At 38.3% G+C, this 24,630-nt stretch overlaps 1 protein-coding gene and 1 long non-coding RNA gene across 5 annotated transcripts in view; one reads left to right on the forward strand and one right to left on the reverse strand.

Moving 5' to 3' along the window:
- Positions 1 to 24,533, forward strand: LOC113963319. 2 transcript variants are annotated; one of them, XR_003532746.1, is made up of 3 exons: positions 1 to 65; positions 10,057 to 10,149; positions 24,156 to 24,533. It is a non-coding gene; the product is annotated as an uncharacterized LOC113963319 (long non-coding RNA). The 2 variants fall into 2 exon arrangements; XR_003532749.1 differs by lacking the exon at positions 1 to 65 and adding an exon at positions 3,947 to 4,000.
- The window catches only part of SPIDR (scaffold protein involved in DNA repair), a 200,398-nt gene that overhangs the window by 41,795 nt on the left and 133,973 nt on the right, over positions 1 to 24,630 (reverse strand). The gene's annotated exons all lie outside the window — the stretch shown is intronic.

A 24,630-nucleotide genomic window follows, 5' to 3' on the forward strand; every position in this document is an offset into this window, starting at 1 on the left:
ACATGACTATAGCTGTCCTCCTGGAGGGCCACCAGGGTGGGGTTCAGGCCCTGATCCTGAACAAGGTAATGTGAGAACAGCCTGCTGCCTTTGTATGAACCTGAAACAAAGGTACTGGGCTAGGTGTGGGAACAGCAGCCTGCCTGAATGCCACTGGATATTTGAGGTAAGTCAGTGGAGAAGTCCAGTGATGATTCTGAATCTTGTTAAAAAAAGAGACTTATTCCAACCTCCTCCATTGCCTTACCTTACCTGGACTGTGCTAAGCATGAAGCAGTGTTGACTCCCAACAGCAACTGCGGGATCTGATCTGGATTTTACAGTGTAACTGCACCTATGGTTTCCAAAAGTGGTTTACATGCATTTCCAATGAAAAGGGGGAGAAACACTGATGAGAATTTTCATGAAGAAAAGGTAACTACAACCTGTACCTAACCCCATTTGGATGTATCATTATCACTAATTTTAATTTCAAAATTCCAACAGGAAGGAACCATATTTCACTGCTCTTTTTAAGCCAGTTACCTAAATAGGTTCTTTTAATGGCAGTCCCACAAAATATGATAAAAATGTTCCACACACAGAACTAGATTTTGAATTTTTTTCAATTTGTATGGAAGTGTAATTCACCACAAGCATTCCTTTCTTGACCAAAAAGTTATTTATCCACAGCACACACAAAAATTTATGTTCCTGTAGGGCAAACAAATGTGGTATCATCTCATTTAATTTCATCCTACAATTGTCTAATTTGAATTCATAACTGTCTTTCCCCATTCATTTTCCCTCTCTCCCCAATCTGCTATACTATATGCGTTATTCACTACTGGATATACTGGCCTTTGTATACCTGCTGACCCCAAATTTCAATGAGGTATCAATGGAAGATTCCCAGTATTCCTCATTTTTTTCATTTTACACAGCGGACATTAGTTTTAATCCTACAGCTGGCATGTTAATGCATTAAAACCCTTATAAACAGTGTATATTTTTGTATATTTATATTATAAAATATATATTTGCATATATTAAAATGTGTATATATAAAAATATGTATTTGTATATTTTGTATTATAATTTTGAATTATTATTACATTGTTATTAAGTCATAGGAGCTGGGACAAACCAACTTTGTAAATACAGCTACATGGACAACATCCAATTGGTGAAGTGGCAAGAATCTTTTGTGGAAGTCAGTTATAGTTCCTTAGCGGGCAATACTTTTTTCTAGCTAAAACACACCAGACGACAAAAGATTATGGTGAGCAGGGTAGGAAAAGAACTTGAAAGTGAACAGAAGGTCTTTCTGTTTTACACTCACGAGTCAACAATGGAACAGAAATCTTACAGCATCAATACGCATTTGTTTTGGTAACTCCGGCTAACTTCGGTAGCGTCAGTGCTTATAAACCTTGGTAAGAACGTAAGCAGCCACCAGGTGCCAGAGAGAAACACTGTCTGCAGTTTTTCCAAAATGAGGTCATAGGAACAGCTCATCACTTCCAAACAACTACTTCAACACCTAGATAGAGGGTGCTGATGCTGGCCTGGAAGGACACACACTTGGGAAAAGCCTTACCCACCTGTATTTCTGAGTACCTAAAGAACAGAGACAATTTGTCTACTTAACAGCAGTTACAAGGTGTTATTTATTCAGGTTTAGAAACACAGAAATGGAAACTACTGCTATAACTGTTAAATTACGACAATTACCACAATGATCTTCTTCTTCTACTGACTCAGTTTATTAAAGCTGCCAGAAAAGATTGCCTAACCCTAACCACTGTGTTAGGAGTTAAGAAGTGGCTCAAACTTCAGGTATTTGCAGTTGCAGAATGGGTTGCACGACTTCAATATCATAGTGAGTGAAAGGGAGTAAGGGGAGAATGGATCCTCTGGATTTTAAATACTTTCTAGTTTTCTTACCTGCAGTTTCATTTGAATAACATTAAATCGGAAAACAATTAAATTATCAGTATTTTCAAAATAATTTATCTGAGGCCTACACAGGGCAGAAATAAAGTACCAGGTATTTACATGACACAAAAAATGGCTTAGAATCTTATCACAGTTGCTCACAAAGTGATGCTCCCAGAAAGCATGAATATTATCTTTCAGCACTGCAGCAACATTTTAACGTACAGTAAGAACTTCCACGCAAGTTTTGCACTTCAACAGGTTTTAGTCAGAAGTTTTCCTGAAAAACAACCCTTCCAGGAGAAGGCAAGGAGTGCTTTTTCTTTGTCTTTCCAAGTCCTTTCCAACACCTCTGTATAATCAAATCAAATTACAATGATCTGTTATGAGGGTAGTTTGCAGTATGTGGGTAAAACAAAGAAGAATGACATGTGAAAAGAAATAACAACATCTACTATGTCTGATGACATAAGTCTGTATTAATTTAAGTGAAACCACTCAAAGAAAACAGAAATCACACTTTGCAATGCTGAAGGTCAGAATACTTGGGCTGCCTAGAAACAGACAAAATGACCTTCCATGATCAAATTGCTTTGTATAAGATTTGTGATATTAAAACTGGTTCTGGACTGAAATTTAACATAGGCAATCTCAGGACACAGGAAACTTTTTACATTGTTTTCAAATTTCTAGTTGAGTAATGAAAGAAATATTAACATCTCCACCTACACTTCCCCACAAACTAAACTTTTTAATGACCAGATTCAGCTAGGAAAATATTCAACTTCTCATGGCATGCATTTGAGTGCTCTGTAGATTTCAAGATCATTTTTGTTTTCTGTGACTTGAAATTATGTTCACTAAAGGATTTTTCTGTAAAATCAAAAAATTCTGTATTTTTCATGCTCTACAAAACCAGCAAAATTTTAAAGTAAACATTTTTCCTTATGCAAAAGTAGATGCATATACACATCCATGCAGAAATATATATATATATATATGTATGTATATATATATCTATATATATATATCTCATCATCATGGCTAGGCTTTGCAAACAAAGATTTGGGAAGGGCTCTACCCACGTTTGTTGCAAATATATATATATATATATATGAAGATATATATATATATATATATATATATTCATATTGAACTTTCAGACCTGAAATTACTATTTGTCAGGTGGTATCAATGAGGAGGTTAGCATCCACAAACTAAAAATTCCACAAATTTATCATCCACAAACTAAAAACCAGTTTCATGTCAGGGAGTGCAGGAACCAAATGAAGGTCTATCTGCCGTACACCACTGATTTCCCAGCCTTAAGCTGTCCCCTGTCCTCTCTTATAACCGTAATGGCAAAACAGGTTGAGGCAGCACAAGAAATCAGATTAGGGAACTGATCTGAATTTAACAAACACATCTCAGACACAAAAATGAAGTTATGAACCTGGAGTACTACATTCATCTCTGGAGTTCTCAGCACAGGAAAGACATGGACCTGTTGGAGCAGGTCCAGAGGAGGGCCACAAAAATGACCAGGGGGCTGGAGCACCTCGCATATGAAGACAGTCTAAGAGAGTTGGGGTTGTTCAGTCTGGAAAAGAGAAGGCCCTGGGAAGACCTTATCGTGGCTTTTCAATACTTAAACGGGGCTTACAAGAAAGATGAGGACAAACTTTTTAATAGATCTTGTTGTGATAGGACAAGGGGTAATGGTTTTAAATTAAAAGAGGGTAGATTCATACCAAATGTAGGGAAAAAACTTTTTTTTACAATGAGGGTGGTGAAACACTGTAACAAGTTGCCCATACAGGTGGTAAATGCCCTATCTCTGGAAACATTCAAGGTCAGATTGCACAGGGTCCTGAGACACCTTATCTGGTTGAATATGTCCCTTCCCATGGCAGGGGCCTTGGACTAGATGGCCTTTAAAGGTCCCTTCGACCCAAACTATTCTGTGATTCTATGATTCTATTTTTCTTTTGCATCACTTTGCTGACTTGGCATCACAAACAGCTGTTCCAGCTCACCTGAATGGGCACCCTGGCATGTTGTGGTGACAAGACAGCTCACTGGGGTGAAGAGATTTGGGGAGATGGATGTGTAGTCAGATTAATTTCAAGCCACTTCAGAGAGAAAGAGAATAATTTAGCAGAGACTTCCCCAATGAAAGATCACAGCTTTGGTTGCACCCATGATGAAGCATAAAAACAAACGGGCTTTCTACCACCAGCTGTAGGTCCATCACTACCTTCCTGCCTCAAGTAGTTTTCCTTTGGCTTGATTTTGATGGAAATATTGGTCTGAATCCCACCAACTTGTAAGAATAACATTTGTGAAAATAATTTTTATGCAAAGTATTTACATAAATGATAGTGTATATAACATTAGAAACAATATCACATTTTAATTTTATAACTGCAGCAGAGACAAGCCAATTAAAAAACATAAGCTACCTAAAAGGAACAGCAGAAAACCTTCAAAATCACTGAAAGCCAGTCTAATGGAAAACACATTTAAAACCTCACAAAAAGTTTACTCTTTTGCATATTTTAAATTCCATTTAGTCTTTTCAGTTTGCCAATGTGCATTTACAGCTATACACTACAAAAAACACACAAACACATAACCTAATTTGCCCAGCAGAATCAGTTCACTAACACTGAATATTTAAAACAGTCTTCAAAAGTGAAGGTCAGGCTTTCAAACTCAAATTTCAATGTGTGTCCAACTACCAGCCACTATACTTCTGACACACGTCTTCTCATGTATCTTCTGTGTAGTTTACTGAATTTATTTAACTTACCTAAAGCTTCAAATATGGATGCTATTTAATGGTCTGCTATACCAGCTTTCTATTTTATTTATAAATGTTATTTAAAAAATTGTTTAAAAATCCTTTAGTGACATCTGCAACTGTCAAAATATACTAGCATGAACAACTATTATGCTCAAATTAATTTATTCACTTTAGCATTTCCTTTTCTCAGACTGAGGCAGATCTGGTGAATGAGACTGTTGCAAACACTGTTTCCTTCAGTTTATCACTTTGTACTTGCAAGAATCTCAGACAGTTAACTTCTTTTTTCATAATGAGCAAAATACTACCTATTTAAGGATGCAGTGACAAAATCAGCAAATTTTTCTTGCTGATTTAAAGGGGGGAAAAAAAAAAGAAAAGAAATCATGTGTGCTGTTTTTAAAGAACTAAATGGATATAAATTGTCAGACTCTGGGTCATCTCTAAGCACAGGCCAGAGCATTGGCACGAATGACCGTGTTGTGAAGCCTACAAGTTTTATTTGGTTTTTAGTTCACATTCCTGTAGAGTGAGACATTCTTAATTTGGGAGAGTTACGGGTAAACATTTATGGGAAAAAATTATTAAATATTTCCTTTTACAAATGTATCAGGCAAAATAAAAACAAAATCAACTCCTGCACAGGATGCTAGCGGTGGTCTTTAACTATCAAAAATTCAGCAGGGCAAATGAGGTATCTATGCTTCTTTCTGACAGGCACTCGAGAATTTTATTATGGAGAGACTTACCTTCCCTCCACCATTCACAAACTCATAGTATGTTTATTTTCAGAGAGTGACAGTATTATCATATGTGAATATGCACACGAAATAGCCCTGTCCATCATATGGAGATAATAGTGATTATGTACACTTGCACCTAGACTTAGCATTACAAAGGAAGTGAAAATACTTACAAGATACTTATTACACCACCTGATGTAATACATAACTACTGGTAACTTCCCAAACCTCTCACTGAACTCCAGTAGCCTTTGAGAGCTGTTTGTTGTGATTCAGTTTATGAGACAATGTTTTAAATGTTCTTACTCCAAAGAACTCTTGGAAAGATGAAGCCCATCTGAATATTTTCTGTCTAAATATGAAACATGTTCTGCTTGCAGAAGATTTCAGAATTTAAAACAAATACGAAACACAGTTTATTCACCCTGATGAAAGAAGTCATCCTGCAGATGGATCTGAAGCTTGAGTGGACACTATGCACAATTTCTCTGGGCTTTAACCCTCAGCACTACAACTCATTTGTCTAAGTGAAGTTTGAGAAATCTACAGGAACACCTAAGAATGTGTATCATATCAGCCTTGATCAGTGTGTACAGAGAACAGAACCTTACTCTAACTCTACAAGCAGGAACATGTTGGCTTGACTGTATGTGGATCAGGGATATCAAAGCTCTCTTCCTCCTCTGACCAAGTAAGATACAAAGTTTCTCTTAAGAAAATTCAAAGGCATGCACACACCTCTGCTGCCCTTTAAACCTTATGCGATTTTTAACTATTGAAAATACAGAAGACTGTTGTCTCCTCTTCCTTGTATCTACAAAATTATGCATGACAAATGGCTCCTGAGCTAAGACAGACTGAATGCCATGTCCTGCTTTCCTGGGCATGCAGATGGATTGCATTATCACTAAACTATGGTTTTCACAGTATTATTCCAGGGTTAAATATGCACCATTTATACTGTAGGGTAAGACCCCCATGAAACAGATCTATTCTATACAGGCAGTTAACTCAGGCGTAGTTCCTGAATGTAGGTCATATGGGTACAACAGAGAGTAGGTCGCTTTCCCCAGCATCAAATAATTTCCAAAGCTGATCTTCTCTGGTTCCTTAGAAAGGGTGGTTCCTCTCCTGATTCCTCACTACTTGTCAAGACTGAAGTCTAAAGAGTTTGCAATAAATGGGCAAATCTCTGACAGCAACCTGGTAGCTCCTTCCAGTCAGCCTGCAAAGATGAGGTGGCTTTTCAAAATTTCATCATAATTGTGGTAAGGCCAGGGTTTTATTAATACTTCCAATATTTGATGTAATTTCATATAAACTCCCCCATTTAGCTCAAAAATACTCTGGAGCACCATCAGTACAGCAAAACCTAGGGAGCATGTTTTCCTGAAATGTTCCTGAAATATTAGCTGGTATTATTAGTTATGGGACTTCAAATAGTAATCATATTTATTAAAAAACATGTCATGCAAACATCCAGAAGATGTCCCTTTGTGGTACCACCATAATGGAGTCATACCAGAAAAGGAAAACCCAGTAACACCAAAGCAAATTTTGCTTCTCAGATGTCCAATGGAACAATATGCCAAAGATTTAACTTTCCAAAGGAAAAGACAACAAATACATGGCAGAATTAGTTTCACAGCACCGTGTGTCACCACAGCTATGCAAAAAGATGTCATACATCTTGGCCTTTGAGGAGAGCACAAAATAATGGAAAAACAGGATTGACAGGAGTCAATCTTGGGTACCAAGCTACACTAAATGACTGATCCTTCTCAAAAAGCCTCAAGTATCATACTTATTTGACTGTTCACTAGTTTACTGGATGGTTGTTTCTCAGGGAGACTGGGAGTATTTATTAGCTGGTATTACTAGTTATAGGACTTCAACCAGTAATCATTTTTGTTAAAAAAAAAATTGGTATAGTAAGTGCGAATTCTTACTGTTTAGGGATAAAATGCTGCATTCCCCTTCAGTTTATTGAAGATTTCATGACTAAATTAACTGTTGCCTAATATAGTCAAAAGAAGTATTTTTTTAAAAATTAAAAGCTTATTTGTACCTGGCTTACTATATTTCTCTAGGAAACAATGAAAGGGTAAAATGCCCTAACAAAACAGCAAGATATTATGTATGACATGGTAAAAGAGATAATCCTACCTGACTGCCACACCTTTTAAAATTATGTATAAGGAGTCTTTTGTTCCCTGGTTTTTGGAATGTCAAGCAACTCATAAATGATAATCTGGACCTACATAAATGTATACTAGTTAAAAATTCCATATTTATTTAAAGTATTAAATGAATCATGACTTCAAGTATTCAAATAGCAACATCTTTCCTCAGTTTCTTACCTAACTCCTCTTTTTAAAAAGCCAACGTAAGAGTCTATCAACAAAGTCACGGCAGATTTTTCTCAATCTGTTTAAAACATTTACCAGACAGTTTTAAATACCATCAGAAATGCTTAATATTGCTATACTATGCTAGTTTAAAGCAAGAAAGTAGCTATAAGTCTTTATAGCAGGAAAAACTGGAATATGAGGCATTTTTTTCAGTATTCCCTTAATGCAATTACCTCAGTTCTTTTGTCACTCCATCAATAACATCAAGATTTTTTAGCAGAATTGCAAGAAGTGGAAAGATGAAGAAAGTAAAAAGACCTTGATAATGCAATCAAGACTTAAAACCCCTTACATGATTAAGGGTTTGTTTCTTGGCTTTTTTTAATAAGAGAAAAGTAACTTCACATAGGGGTCACTTCATCTTTTCTTGCCCTTCACTCATAACATACCTATATAAGCTTAAAAATGTTCTTTTATTCAAGACAGTGTTCAGTTACTCATAAAGAATTACTTACTCTTTGCCAGTTGTTTGTATCAAATTAAGAAAGTAACATGGAGGGATGTGTTTTTCAAGTGGGAAAATCCCAGCAACCCACAGACATGAGCAATGAAGGTGCACACAACCTCTAGGAGAACAGATGATGGGACAAAAAGGAAGTAGGGTCAAATCTTGGGTCAACCCACCATGAAAAATGGCTCAATCGGAGTTTGAAGGATTCCTTGACAAAGGAAAATGGCAATGTCTAGTAGAGCCCTCCCTCCAGTCCCTTTGAGTAACAGATAGTTGCTCTCAACTAAAACCACGTTTGTTTAAAGACAGTTTCTCCTACCCTCCCTCATTATCTGGTTAGAATTAATGATTATCTGATTAATAAATTGTTACTCAATTACCACTTAACCCAATCCCCAACAACCAGTCCCAGGCACACCTTTCAAACCACAATAAATAGGACAAATGTTCATCTCCTCCTCTTCTTTTCCCACATCTCCTTCCTCTCCTCCCTTTCCCACTCCCCCCAGATTAACACATTCTGGGATTTATTTTCCTGTATCAGATCCAAGAACTAGAGTGTTCTCTCCACTTTTTCCACACAGGGAGAATAGGAAAGCTGGTCCCAAGCCTACCCTCCATTCTCACTTTTGGAAGAGTGTCAGTGACTCCTGCAGTGTTGCAGTTCTAACAGAACTTCTTAAAAAACCATCTCTTGACTCTGTTTCCTCCTCCAATGCAACTTTTTGGGGTTTGTTTTAATTTCTCAGCTCCTTTCAGAGAAACAACTCCTTAGCCCTGCTCACTTCAATTGTTCAGAGAAAACTTTTATTCACTCTGAATGAACAAACTTCTTTAAACACAAAACAATCAAAATACAAATTCCTGAATAAAATACTAATCACTGTACTACCCTATTCCACATGCTCTCTAAGTAGTCTATATTGTATCCCGTATACCAAAATGATTTGTATACTATTGACATTTTTCATGTTCCCTGCAATGTTTGGAATACGACATGATACAGGGTACAAGAAGATAAGATCATTTATGTAAGCAAAATATGACCTTACAAGTGTGTAAATCCCTTATGTGCGTATGCAAGAGAAATAGCTGTGACTACCAGTACTATTTGTATGTGTAATTATTTGCTTTACATGGCACATCAATTCTGCAAACAAATAGTAACTATTTAGCAATATTCATCTCTTTCTATTGTATAACACTGAACTGGGGAGAGAGAGAGAAAGGTAAGACTTTAAAGTCCATTGATAAATGGTATACTGACTGCAAAGTATATTTTGTATAGAGATCTCAAGTTTGTGCTGTGGAAACAGAAATTCATGGCTGATAAAACAGCAGAAAATGGAAAGAACAGCCTGATCCAAAAACTGCAATAGGCTGTACTGCTCTGGGAGAAAACATAGGTCTAGACAGAGTAAACACAAAGTTTATAAGTAACATTCATTCATATAAATATATATATATATAACCCCCCCATATTCTAAGTTGTGTTTTTGTGGTGTTGCGTTTTTTTAACTTACAAGGCAAATACAGATAAAACTTACTAAATCTTACTGTTTAGAGTCTGAAGGTGGTAAGGTTAAATAGTCTGAAATCAACAGATGACACATTCAGTTTTTAGTATATATATATATATTACGCAGAAATCTGGTATTACAACTCTTTGTAGTATTTGCACGTATGCTTTTCAACATATGGTTAAACAATGTCTATTTGTATTAGCAGGTCCAAAGCTCAAGCAGACTGTTTGAATCAGGGGACATTTGAGTCCTGCTGCCTAAAAAAGAGGAAAGATGTCAGCCTTGGGTAAGATTACAGGTAAGTGCCACCTAAGCTGCTGCTTCACGCGTATGGAAAGTATCTTGTGATGTCCTTACAAAGGTAGCTGGAACAGTGTGGTCTATGCCCTAGCTGGGAGAATGGTTTGGAAACAGCCTTACTTCAGCTCTCTGTCTCTCATCTTGAAATATTTCCTGCCTGGGGTGGCATAAACCTCTCAGACTGGAAGAGGAAAGTCTACCTCTTATGTCCCTCCCCTTCTCTCTTACCAACCCCAACTGTTTCCATGGTAGAGCCAGCTGTACCTGCTGCCAAAGAAAACAAGGCATTTTCCCACCTTGAGGGCATTCCCCTCTGAACATCAAACGTCTACAGCAAACAATGGAGTTGAAACAGCTTTGCAAACAAAAGGTCACAAGAATTTTTCATAGTGGAAAATATCAGGCTACCCACAGGCAGGGGTTGCTTCCAGCTCACAAACACTACACATGCTTTCAAACACACTTCACTATGAGCTGAATTAGTCTTTGCTGAGACACGGCATGGTCCCAGTGATGTAACTCAAATTCATTCTCCCTCTAGCTATTTCGTAATCACCTTAATTGTCAGGTCTTAAAAAGAATAGATTTTTAGTTCTTTGGGAAGAGAATGCATTTACATACTGCAAGAAGCCATGCAAACTGTAGGGTGTTCTGAAATAGCAGGTCACATACTAAGTAGTGCACAAAGTAGGGGAAAGGAGAAAGGGCATGTGCTACTGGAGAGCTTCAGGCAGAAGAGCAGAGCATGTGATAAGTTGTTGATGGAGCTGTGCTTTGCAAGCTCTAGCCAAAGGACAAATGAGCAATGCAGAGAGCCCGTGGCTGCCAGAAGCTACTGAAGCTGTACTATAGGCCTCCATGGAGACTTGGCAGGATGGGGTTCAGCAACAGCAGGAGCCACATGTTTTCTGGGCTTCTGCTCTCTGCCTGTGCATGTGCTCAGGCTTGCCAGTGCAGCAGTCTCCCATGGGGTCACGTTTCCCCATGGCCATAGTCACCCTGGCCTCTGGTGCCCAAAAAGCCCCCCTCCATTCCACTCTCCTTCAGCACTGGCATTCCTGCCTTCTCCATAAGCACACTATGGTGGTCTTCCCTCTCTCCTGCCTCTCAGAATTGGAGGGGTTGTCGAGAACTGCGTGATATCTAGTTTGAGTGCTGCTGCTATGAAGATGAGTAGAGAATTCTTAGTCCCTAGACCAAGGGTAGAAGATGGAAGGTGACTCAAGAAGCATTTAGGGGGAAAAACACTGGACAAGCTATCACTGAACAACTTTCTGGCACTAATCTCTAGCTAGACTAAAATTCCTTCAGATGGGCATAACAATACAATTTTACTATGGGAAATTAACAGTTTAAATGTGAACCCAGATACTAGGCATTCATATCCCTATGAATTCTCTGTACAGGTAAGCTTCAGCAAAGAGGGAAACTGTGATTATCAGCATTTTCCTGCATTGGTGGGGCAGTGGAAGAAGGGAGTGGGGGGCATGGGTTGAAGGTTCTGAATTTTCAGGGCCACTCATTATGTTGAAAATTAAAACAGTCATAATTCCATAGTAAAAAGAGCTTGCTTTGGATTTCTTTTTTATTTTCCCACTTTCCTACTGGATAGTTTAGCAGACACAAGCCAGAAGGGATGGTGACTGTAAGCATAGTTGAGCATTTGCTCAATAAAGAATTAACCCTACACATCTTTCACATATCACAATCCTGCCAACTCCCATGGGAAGCTGCCCAACAAGATCATCACTTTCACTTATTGCCTACAGCTTCTCCAAAGATTTCAACACCTTTCTGTGCATTCATCCTTGACCTAAGGTGCCCAGTATGGGAACACTCCTCCAATCTTACCTTCTCTTCTCCTTCCCCATTTGGAAAAGCCTGGTCAGTCAACATTTTCTTCACAACAGGATGAACTGAGTTTGACTAATTGCAAGAACACACTCACATACACCGGAAGTACTGCTGAGAACAAAACATCTGAGCTTTTAAATGTGGGTGATTGAGAAAATGGGACTTGACTGGTGGAGGAAACTGGTAGTTAAAGGTCACTGATAACTGGGGGGAAAAAAAAGGGCATAATTCAGATATTGTCAGTCACTGGTATATAGACACAGTTTCCACTTGACAGTTTTCAACACTCAACATGAAGTGACAATTGATTTATAGACACTGTAACTTTAATTTTAGCAGAGACCACAAATTCAGATTAATCTGGAATATTAACTCAGCATTTCCAAATAAAAACAGAAATGAAAATCTGTTAAATGGCACTATATGAACAATAATTTTTTCTGCTGTCTTTTATCTTTATTGTAGTGAGTTGTACTGAGTAGGAATGAATTTCCTAAATATACCAACAAGGTCTCCAATTCCAGTATCTCCTTAAAGCTCCCTCTTCTTCAGCATCCATTCCATTTGTACATCTGAACCTCAAGACAATGGTTTCTTTTCTTCAAGTTGGCAAAACAATTATTTCTCAAATCTGAAATATACTAACATAATACAGATACATACAGAGAGAGAAAAGATGCATTAAGCTATTTTGCAAAGGGGCCAAGAGAAGGGAGTTTTCTGGCAATTACTCAGCATATGGAGTGAGGTATATAGTGAACAGATTAGATAAAATTAGTGGTTGTCAACCCAGTACTGCCTGATGACAGAAATTACAGCTTTATCTTTCTCTTATCCCTGCCTCCCACATATCATGTGCCTCATTAGAATCCTATGGACAGAACACACAAGAAAAAGACCATTCTCAAGCAACTAGAAAAAAAATCCAAAAATAACTATAAAATCTCCTGCCAGATTTAGTAAAAAATATTTCACTTGGCTGCAGGATATAATTATGTACTATCCTGGACTATCACAGCATTTGAGGAATGGCAAAATCCAAGGTGTAACCAGGTGCCCCGCTAGGGTTAAAAATGTCTCTTTGCCTTCAAACACATGTTCTTTGAATGTTGGGAAAGCTAGCCATAAATTAAAATGAAAAATGAAAGACAATCGGCAACTGACTCAGGGAAAGGACTGGGCAGTCAAGACGTGGCTATGTTAAATTTGGCTGTGTTAAGTTAGATGACACAGAAATATCAACTTTGAGAAAACAGTAAAACACCTTTGCCAAATGTTTGGAGGAGAAACACGTTGCTTTTTAGGCTACAGGGTCCTGTAATACAGTATCTGATGCACTGATCTATGACCACAGTATCCAAAGCCAGCAGCACGATGCTGATGGTCCCAGACATCTTTATGGGAAAACTTGGTTGGGCAAAACTGCTTTTCCCAATTATCCACATTCCTCCAGCGAAGTTCTTGCACAGAGGTTTTTGTTTCAGTCACAAGGGCATGAGGAACAAATGAGCAAGGACCCTAAATGGCAGAACAGTCAGTTCAAAACAAGCCCAAGGGCCGGCAAGTGATGACACCGAATAGGTCATTTCCTTGTACATAAGAAAAAAACCTGCTTATGAAGTATTTAGTAGAATAGTAAATATGAGCAAAAATGTTTTCCCTCAGATCACAATGAACAAGTTTCCAGCACATTTACCAAATGGTGCAAAAACATTCCAGCACAATTTTGCTGGTTTGCATTAAAAGGAAGAATGCAAGCACATCAAAGCTTGACTTTGCCCCTAAGAAATTATTCTTCTGGTCCTCAAAAGAGCAGCTGACTTTGAAATTGGAGTGAACTGAGCCTTGACCACATTTGTAAAGGTAATACAGAACCAAATCACAGAACAGGATCTGTAGGGAAGTCTAGATACTGCAGATGTAAGTTTTCCCACCTGTATTTGGAGGTTAGGGCTGTAGGCACTGAACACACATAATTCATGAGCTTCCACAGTCTCACAGAGCTTTTAAGAGCTTGTCACATTCTTTTCAAGTGGATCATTAAGGGTGGTGTACCTAAATGGATGGGTGGAGGAAATTTATCTGAACAGAAGATTAGAAGTGATTCAATTTTGGGAGATAACCCGACTTTTTGTCTTGGTAAGACTATAGTTCAGCCATGTGAGTTGACATTGGCATCTGGGGCTACTCAGCAGTTTCACACACAGATACTGTTGTGCAGATGAAAAAGAATAGCATTATAAAGCTTCTTTTTGTAAACCATAAAGGTAAAATTTTGACATGATGATGGCTGATGTAATCAACACTTTCATGAGGAGGTTAGGCTTAAAGAGGCAAACTTAAGCTTTTTACAATGAACTTTTTGAATTCCTCTTGACTTCAATAGTTTATCACTGACAATTGGTGGGACTGTGACAAAGACATTAGAATGGAAATTCAAGCTGAGACCATTTTACAAAGGCTCAGGAATCTTCTCTAGTCTGTAGAACACCCTGCAAGTGCAAAAGAGCTGGGAAGAAGAGGAATAGAGATAATGGTCTTCAGTTCAATCTACCTTCCTCAGGAGAAGACAACTTGAGAGAAACCAGTGCTGAAACTTTCCATTTCAAAGCTTTAACTATTAAAATGAGTAAATTAGCTGTGAGAAAGCACTAAATTCATTCCACACCTTCTATGGAAATCCTGCAAAGCAGGGTATAGACAAAATTTCCTACTTTTTCTTTAGGCACCTCTGTGGTTGCCTGGATGAATAGAGCTGTCAGAATTGTTTGGGGAATGCTGACTGACCAGGAAAGGAAATTGTCATATTGACGCAAATACCAGAGACCATAGTGCTTGTCACACTGGAGCTCTAAAAACAACACTTCTTGTGCCTTCCTCATTCTCTGTTTTGCAGTCTCTTTTGTTATTTATTTTTAAATACCCTTCTGACTAACTAGCTTCCAGAAGGAGAGGTGAAAAAAAAACAAAAAAGCAAGAACTGGGAGAAACCAGAGAAGGACAGCTGAACCATCAATTCCTCTAGGCCAAACCCTTAGGTCCAATTCACCCTGTGGTACTGCCAGCTGCTTACATCATTCACAGCAAAAAATTTAACAGTCCAAATTAGTGTGTTTGAGACTTGCAGGGATACTGCTTATTCCCAATATATCCTAAAAGCTAAACAGAAAATACTTTAAGTATCTGCATAGCTGCAGAGCATTATTTACATAGAAAAGCTTTTAAACAAGCAATAAGCCATTTAAAGATGGAAATCTCATCATTTGCTACACTAAACAGTTTTTACACCAAATCCTCTTGAATCCTGGAAAATTTGTTCATTAAAAAGGTGCATGCTGTTCTAATATATATCCTATGTCAGCACAAACAGCCTTCATGTAAACACACAGCCATGAGTACCATGAGTAACAACTCTGTTTCCATCAGAAGCCCTTTATCCTGCGTAAGAGGACTGCACGCTAATAGATGTCCTAGGCTAATGCTAACTAGCTACAGCTGGCTCACAGCTATAAAAAGCATTAATGAAAACATAAATACTAACTTCTCCACTTCCCTCAGCCCGTACGTCAGGGCTGCGCAAAGGCATCGCTTTCCAAGAGGTCTGTGTGAATGAACTGGCTGCTCTGAACCAGCTCGCTCTGGTTCTCCAAAGTTTGTTTACTGAACAGCGTGTGCAGAGACACACTGAGCATGGGGGACGCAGGGGGAGAGACAAACCACGTGCCGCCACGCTTGCCCGGCAAACCCTCCCGCAACCCTGGGCTTCTAGTGATGGCTTGGAGAAAGGGAGGAAATATCTATTAACCAAGGGACTGACCTACAGGCATAAAAATGTCAGTGTGCACTGATGCTGAACGCAGCCCGACTCTTACAGTACAATCCTGTGTTTTGCTGTAATATTACTTTGCTTTGCTGTTATAGATCCGGTTATAACAAATAATACAAGCAGTGACATACACGGAGCTGAGAAACTACACTTTATACTTGAGAGTTCTGCGCTCTCAAAACTTCCTACAGTACTTATATTTTTATTAAGCCAAATATAAAAAAAACTGCAGAAAAAAAGAAAGATACTTGGGTTTATCCAGTACATATACAGAAAAGGAAAAAAGCATCTATTTCTACTCCATGGGAAAAAAGGATGCATGCAACTCAGGGTTGCAAATTCAGACCAAAATATCAGGATACTGAAGTGCTACAACAAGCAGCAATTTTTATTCATCCACGCTGTGCACACACAAAATCTTCATTATTCTTTGACTATTGGACTGTTCATCTGCTTTTTTAAAATAGTTGGGTTTATTGTGAAAGCGGTTACTTTGTCACCGTCTGCTCCTACGGATTTCAGCAGGTGACCTCAGGCATACATACACCCTTCAGGTCTTTGCAGGGAGGCCAGGTGTGCTGGTCACTGTGCTAGGCTAATCACAATTCTGAACTGGTAAGTAAGAATCATACCTAGTTTTTTTTTTTTTAATTTTTATTTTTATTAAAGAAATCCATTTATACACAAGGTTGAACTGGAAATTTGGGATTCTTCACTGAAAAGATTTGGAAACACTCAAAAGTACATTCATTAAAAAAAAAAAGGTATCTTATTTCCAAATATCATGATTCTTCATTTTCATGATTTTGTTCAACGCATGACTTTTTAATTTCCTCTGATTTGCACTACCCAAGCAGCAACTGCAACCAGGCATGCCAAATCCAGCTTCCATGTATTCAGTGGGGATCAAACAAATCATAGAACAGAACCTATTTGTCCATGCTGGAGTTTTCCAAATCTAGCATACAGATGTTATCCAACAAGGCATAACCCTTGCAAACTTTTAAAAAGAAATTATCCGATTGCAGTTTGTTGATTTGCTAAGGTTGCAACCTCTAAACCAGATATGACACCTCTTTTTGCTTTGAGTTCTCCTGCTTCTTGTCAGTACATATAACTGGATTTACAACTAATTTCTTAAAAATCCACAACCTTCCCACGTGCACTGTTGAAATGGAAACAGCCTGAGAATCACTGATTTTCCTGATTGCTGATGCATCCACATCAAATACCTCTTCTCTCAGGATGTTATTGCTACAATTCTCCTCCAAACCCCGGCAGTCCAAATATGAATGATGACTCAGATACACAGAAGCACCAAGGTATAGATGAGCTCCTATCACAGATATTTTTAATCATGACTAAACCCAGAGTGCAGCAAGAAAGTTTTGGCAGTTTTCAGCTCCCTTGGAAAGGAAATATCCACTTACCATTAAATTAAATAGAAATAAAGACACTAAAAACATTTTTGCAAAGATTAGGCACTGAGTGTCTTTGCTAACATGCTCTCCCATGTCCCACTTACATTATGTTAATATGGTCAGTTAATTTATAGCTCCATACTGAAGATGTGACATGTTCCAATCAAATTCGTTTCCTTGTACATTTTTCCTCATTTCAAACAGAATTTACAAATTTTGGCATTTGTTCAGAGGCAGTGGAAAATGCATAATCCCATTGTTACAGGACAAAGACAAGAACATCTGTAGTTGTCATGACTAGATCATATTTGAATTCAATAGTGGGGAAAGCTGCTGCCCCAGAGAGGAAATCCACAGGAACTACGTAGGCTCAAGAGAAACTAAAGAGCAGACAGAAAGGTAATTTGCACAAAATGATATTCTAATACCTTATGACTACTTTATAGTCCTCATATGAGAACCTCAGTTCCACACATTACTTCCTCCTCCCACAACCTACTACACACTCCCCCACTTGGAACTCTACTTCCATGATCCCAACTACACTTCCCACCTCTGCAAAGCTGGGACTCCAGTGCAATCTCTTACCTCACCTCACTAATGTTCCATTCCTTGCAGATCCCCTGTTCCCTCAGAAAGAGAAGTGAACATCTCCTTGCCAGTGGAGTTCCTGCACCACGTGCTGAACCAGGACCACAACTTCCTAGTTGTGGCAGGGACCATATTCCACCTGCCAGGCAGGCATGCCCAAGCATGTGGCTGCCCTTGGTCTAGAACAATTGGGAAACTACTGAGAGATACAGAATAACTTCATACTTTTATAATTGCCATCTTCCTGGGTAAAATTGATGATGCTGTTCAGGAGAAAACAAAATAACAAATAACAAAATCCTGTTATCATGTGATACTGAATGAAACAGAGCCCACAACACAAATATGACCAAAAATTACACTCCACAATTTCATGACATCATTCTTGGTCTATTTAATAATAGAACCATAAAGTGGTTAGGGTTAGAAGGGACCTTAAAGATCACCTAGTTCTAACTCCCTGCCATGGGCAGGAACATCTTCCACTAGACCAGGCTATTCAGAGCCCCATCCAGCCTGGTCTTGAACACTTCTAGGGATGGGGAGTCCACAGTCTCTCTGGGCAACCTGCTCCAGTGCCTCACCACTCCTATATTAAAAAATGTTTTCCTCATATCTAATCAAAATCTACCCTACTTCAACTTAAGGTCGTTCCCCCTTGTCCCATCACTACATGCCCTTGTAAAAAGTCCCTCTCCAGTTCTCTGGGAGGCCCCCTTAGGTACTGGAAGGCTGCTCTAAGGTCTAGCCTAGAAGGCTGTGGGGAAACAGCTCCAACTCTCTCAGCCTGTCAAATGTGAAACATCTCTGAAAAATATTTTGTATTAAAGCCTATCCTTAGGCATTTGTAAAGCATGTTGTCCAGAGCAGTTCACACTGCATTCACACACCTCAAACTGAGTATCTAAATTCAGTGAGTTACAAAACCATTTTGAACATACACGTGTATGTATGAGGTGAATTATTCCTTTCCTTTCTCACTGTAGGACTAAAATTACAAAAATAACTGAATCTCTCTTAACTGCTAATCTACTCAAATCCTTACACTGTGAAATGTAATATACAGTAAGTTCATCCCAGGCCTTTGCTCATCACTTTTCTCATTTGAGGAGTATGTTCTTCTCCAAAACCTGTGAAGTTCCCTTTAGCCAAAGAGTGGGTTGAGGCATTAACTAAAATGCATTTGAGGATCTTAGGGCAGCCTGTAGCAGATCCCTATCCAGTGTGATGCTGTTGATTGCCTTTGGCTGTGAGAAATGGAACAAAACTAGCAGGCACTGCCACCCATTAGGACCGATATATGAACATAAGATAACTTGTTATATTTATAAGTTGCATATCAATTTTAAACCACAATGCTTACTGAAAGAATTAATTAAGGTTGTCTTCTTCTGTGAGGAGCTTTGTTTTATTTGCATTGTTTGCTGTATATTCATCTTTTGCACTTTACAAAAGAAAGCGTATAAAAGCTTAAGATACAGATGTCCAGGCCTATGTTTCAGCAATATTGTCCCTTTCAAAGTCTGTCTTGTCTTAACTGGTAGAGTGTGCCCAAAATTTTAAAGCTGCATAGGATTGTGTGTGTATCCCCGATTCTTTGGGACATAAGACCTCCTTCTTCCCAAAAGAATATGAGTATGTTCATAACACCTTTCCAAGGAGTATTGATTTCTTATATCAAACAGAAGCTTTTACAAAGTTGACAATAGAAAGTTATTTCTAAGAATCTTCCTTTTTGGAAAACTGCTGTCATATAAAATCTGTGCTAATGTTTCTGTGCACATCCACTATTTATGCAGATACTTAAGGCTATGAATACAAAGACTGTTTACCTGTCCAAGCTGCACAGAAATTATGTGCAATATTTGAGTGGTTAAATTTCTCTCCCAACTGTTAACTCACCATGTGTCCATCCAGGCATTTATGACATTTCTCACTGCTCATGGTCCTTGCCTTTGGTGCAATGGTAGAAGGAAAACAAATTCCAGAGACACAATCTGGATTTACAAAGGTTTTGGAGAGCTTCAGCATGACTACCTCTAGGTCAGGACTGAAGTTGTGTAGTCAGTGAAAGGTAGATGTGTAAAACACATATGGAAAACTTCTGCTCTCAGTTCTGTCAACCACATAACTCTCAGAGATACAAAAATTCAAGGGGAAGAAAGGTCAAAACCAAGGGTAAAATTCCATACCTTTTACATAGGCCATCTTAGAATAATTCTTGACACATAATAACTGCTGGAAAATTACTATTTCTGGTTTAAACCAGACAACGTACTGTTTTAAACATGCCTTGATTGTGGCTGTAGGGCTGGAAAATTACCTTTTCAAATTGTTTACTTTCTTCTCCCTAGACTGGTCTCCACTGTAGGATAACATACAGGGGAACCACATCACTTTTGCCACTCCCCCCATTTACATAGTGCCTTGAAAACAACTAATTGGGTGGATATAGCCATAAAGCCAACAGCAGTGGGAAATGAGGCGTTCAGGTTCAGGTGCAATAAAGCTTCATTTCCAAAAAAAATTCAGAAGATGAAGATACAGCAAACAATGCAAATAAAACAAAGCTCCTCAGAGAAGATAATCTGAATTAGTTCTTTCAGTAAGTTTCCTAAAGCCCTGCACGCAATCATCAGATGTGGGAGGTGTGAAACAGTATATTTACAAGGTAAGTGATGGGGAACACACAACTCTACATAATGATGCTTCTATACCATTTATCTGTCTCTCTGTGCTATTTACAGATCTCTGCAATTTCTCTGTCATCGAGAATACATTAGTTAGTAGAGCTACCTCTCCTTCTTGACGAAAAAAGTTTTTGGGGTATGTGTGCGACTGTCTTCTGTGAACACGTGGATGTTTCACTGATCAGTCTAAGCACTTGAGTATAGAGGAAATATAAGCAACCAGTGTCTCCTTTTTGCTAGATGCATACAGGAGCTTGCACGCAGTGTCGGCCATCTGACAGTTGGTTTCTGTTCCTGTCCATTTGCTTTCCAAAGAGACTGAATCCTTGTCACACTTGTGGTCTATGCTGGCTAACGTCTGCTTGAGCCTCTTTTCTGTATCAGCAGTTTATATCATTGCCCTGACATGTTTTAGAACAACAGCAAATTGTTAATTTCCTGTGCACAGTGCAGGGCCGAAAAATGGCAGTGAACGTTGAGGGGTCCTTTTTTTTATTTGAGCAGAGTATATCAGATAACAGTGCTTTCACCTTGCCCTTGGACAAAATAAAGATTATGTAAATATTTAGCACTGAAAAATAAACGTTAATGTCAAATTAACAAATTGTTGTACTACAGCAGCACTGGAAGAAGCCCAAGTTCCATCTATCCATCTGCAGCAGCATCAGCAGCAGGGAAAACAGACTTTCATAGCTATCCAGGCAACAACATGGGGAAGCTACAGTGTTAACTATATAATACAATTTAAAGACTTAGATGGACAGTGTGATACAAATGCTGTTTTTCCAACAGTCTTTTGTTCTTACTCTCTGTTTTGGTGGCTCCAGTTTGAGAATTACAAATAGAACAGGGTGGAGGCAAAAGGGAGTCTTTAATGTGAATAAAAAAGGGGAAAAAAAAAGAGAGTTCAAAGTAGAAACTAGTTACTAGACCTTGAATCACAGCTATTAGGAGAACTATTACAAGTCTGTCAAGGAGCAATTAGACTACTTTGCAAGAATATTAAGAGCACATATTTTCACAGAGAAGGATCTTAAAAAGGGAAATCAGAGAAACCTTTTAGTTTATGGAGTACTGCCTACTGCATTTTAGTTACTTATTTCCTGTTTATTTTCCACTTGAAAAATCGCATCCCAGAAACATAATGTAATTTTTAAAAACTTGCATTTATGACCATTCAATTTCAAATGTTTTGTTGAAAAAAAACACAAAAAACAAATGGAATGCTGTAAACAAATTTAAGTCAGCCACAAAAAACATTCTGACAGATGTTAGCATCTGTGAACATGTATCTTTCATGACAGTTCTTTCCAATCTGGGCTCTTTTCAAATAAGAAGACCTCTAAAATTTTTTGTTGTTGTTATTTCAATATGCTTTACAGAATTTAAAGTAGGTTTTCCATACCAGAAGGACAATTTTTCAATATATTAGTCCATCTACTTGGAATGCTAGCTGCAGCACCTGACACTCAACTTTTAATTGTGCGTGCTGCCAGACAGGTTAACCCATTGACTAGATCTGCATTAAGATAAACAGCAAATATCATTGGATGAAGAAAAAGAGGGGATAAAAGGAAATCCAACTTTGAAATGAATTAGTTTCACGGGATTATCACTTGCCAATAAAACTGTTTTACACAGAATTACGTATGAACAGGCTACTCAGAAACTTGCAACAACTTGCTAGACCACAATGAATTACAGCAATTGACTATCATGTTTCTCGGGGCCTGCTCAGAAAGAGAAATATGATTTTCCTCATTTCTATTTCTTCCAGCCACTCAAACAAATCCTCAGCTCTTCTAAATATTTTGCTCCCCAAGGGTCCTGCTTGCATGGTGGCAGACCTTTCCACTGCTCTATGATCTGGCAAATGGCAAACAAAATAAAGAGCAAAACCGAAAGAACTATCAATGACTAGCACATAGATGCAGATCACACTAATTTTCAAAGTAAATGCACTGTCTTTCTTTTATTCTAGGAATAGAAAGTTATAGTAGGCTGGAATGCTAATATTCAGGTAGGAAATAGGTCAAAACATGCCAAGAGAAGTGAACGGAAAATTTGTCTAGTCATACACAGATTTTAAAATGCGAATTCACAGCTACAACTAGCATTGTTTTCTACCAGCAGTGGTTAGCTTTTCGTTCTTGACAACACCCTTTTCTGTCCAGCCTCCTCACCCAAATCTTCTGAGTGCTCTGACCAGTTTAACTGCTTAATAATTCTAAAAATGCAACTATTTTTGTTACACTGACTACTACACAACCAGCCTTGTCCTTTAAGGCACAAAACTGACCAGCTCTATTTTTTACTAAACTCACGTGGCCCGCTCAAAACAAACAGATACTGGCAGGAGCAAAATCCAAATTATACACTGCTTTATCCCAGGAACACAAAGTACAAGGCCGACGCAGTGAGTCAGACACCTCAGTGCCAGTGAGCTCCTCAGGTTGACAGGAGTCTCTCTGGGATCCTCCTAAGCCAGGATTTTTAAAAAAGAGTCAAAATAACTGGGTTTAGACAAACATGTGTTGTGTCATTAGCAAAAGTATCTTTCTCATCAGACGGGAAAAGGCAGCAAAAAGTATGCCAGGAATGCTGGAAATGGGCAGACAGTCACAGGGAGTCATATTTTCTTCTGGTTTTTTTTTTTCCCCATGAATCTCCTTCAGCATGAAAAGTCCATTTGCGAGAGCAGTTAATAATGGGGGGAAAGGCAGATGATTTGACAATAATACAGGGAATGTGGGACCAATTTATGTACAGCAGAAACCGGAGAACTTCTCAGTTTCTGCAATGATTTCTCGGCGTCTTTTGAAAATGCTCTAAACAGTTCAGCTAAACAGAGTTTAACCCCTCAGACATATCCATTTGTTTATCAGTAAAAGGCCATATTCTATATATGTGTATTTATGAGAAAAAGCTAGACTCCTACGGGCAGCACCATAATTTCTATGTTCTAAGCTGTTAGTTTTAACCTACTAAATGAATCCATTTCCTTCCAATCAAAGTGAGGTTTCTCCCACAATTTGCCAGTCTCTTACTAGAAACTGGATGCCTTGAACCGAATGCATTACTTCCCCTGCTCCACATTTAATTTCATGCTTCTTTTCAGCTTATTGCGCTTTTTATGCTTCCCTGTGACAACAGCATCTAGGTTATTATGAAGTGCTACAAGAGAAGATATACAATAAAACAGCCTGTCGAAAATACTAATCAATTAACTATTAATGTACCTTGATATCTAATTAGAAACTTTTGTTTATGAAACAACGCATAACCTAACTCATCTTGCCTCATAATATACAAACCTTGCTTTCATGGCAGTTTTGCTTTAGAGAAGGAAGTTTAAAAAGAAAAAAGATGGCTTGTTAATTACAAAAGAAAAAGCCATCAGTTGGTTCAAAGGACTGCCAGAGGGCGTTGGACCCTTTTGCTCACTATCAGGTGACAGACAGAGACATTTTTGATAGAGGAGAAAAGTCTCATGTGGATGTTTATCAGCCATGGAAACAGCAGCTGATAAAGTAGTATGAGGTGTTTTCCATTCCTCAGTCTGTAAAAGAAGTGTTAGTTCTCTTATTTGCAAAAGAGAAAGGAGGTTGATGTTTTTTTTCAGGATCTAAAACAGCCTGTTAGCTGTGAACAACAACAAACAAGTTGTTTTCTGAGCTTGGACATCTATAAAATTTGAGGAACTTCTAAGAGACCAGTCTAGCAACTGCACCTGAGAATACCCAGCTACAGCATGTTCTCAGAAGCAACTGGCTCTCATTTTTTTTTAATTTCATGTTTGACATAAGAAGTGCAATCTGAGATTTCTGTTTTCTTTCACCCCATTCCTGTGAAGGGTGTGGGACTGGGGCAGGTTAACTATCTCAAATTGAGTGATTGCAAGTGTACTTTTGGTTAAAAGTTGGAAATAAAATATAGAGACAGTATTATCATTTGAACTGCGGCAGAATTGATGTTAAAAGTCAGCTTGAATAACGGTCTGTCAGCTGCTCTGACTTTTGATCAAATGTGGCCCTCTGGAAGAAAATCTAAACGGAGCAATACTGTCCTCAAAACCACATATTGATGTAGGGCTGGTA

Source organism: Neopelma chrysocephalum, unplaced genomic scaffold, assembly GCF_003984885.1.
Source record: "Neopelma chrysocephalum unplaced genomic scaffold, ASM398488v2 Primary Assembly neopelma1_22, whole genome shotgun sequence".
NCBI classification, from domain to species: domain Eukaryota; kingdom Metazoa; phylum Chordata; class Aves; order Passeriformes; family Pipridae; genus Neopelma; species Neopelma chrysocephalum.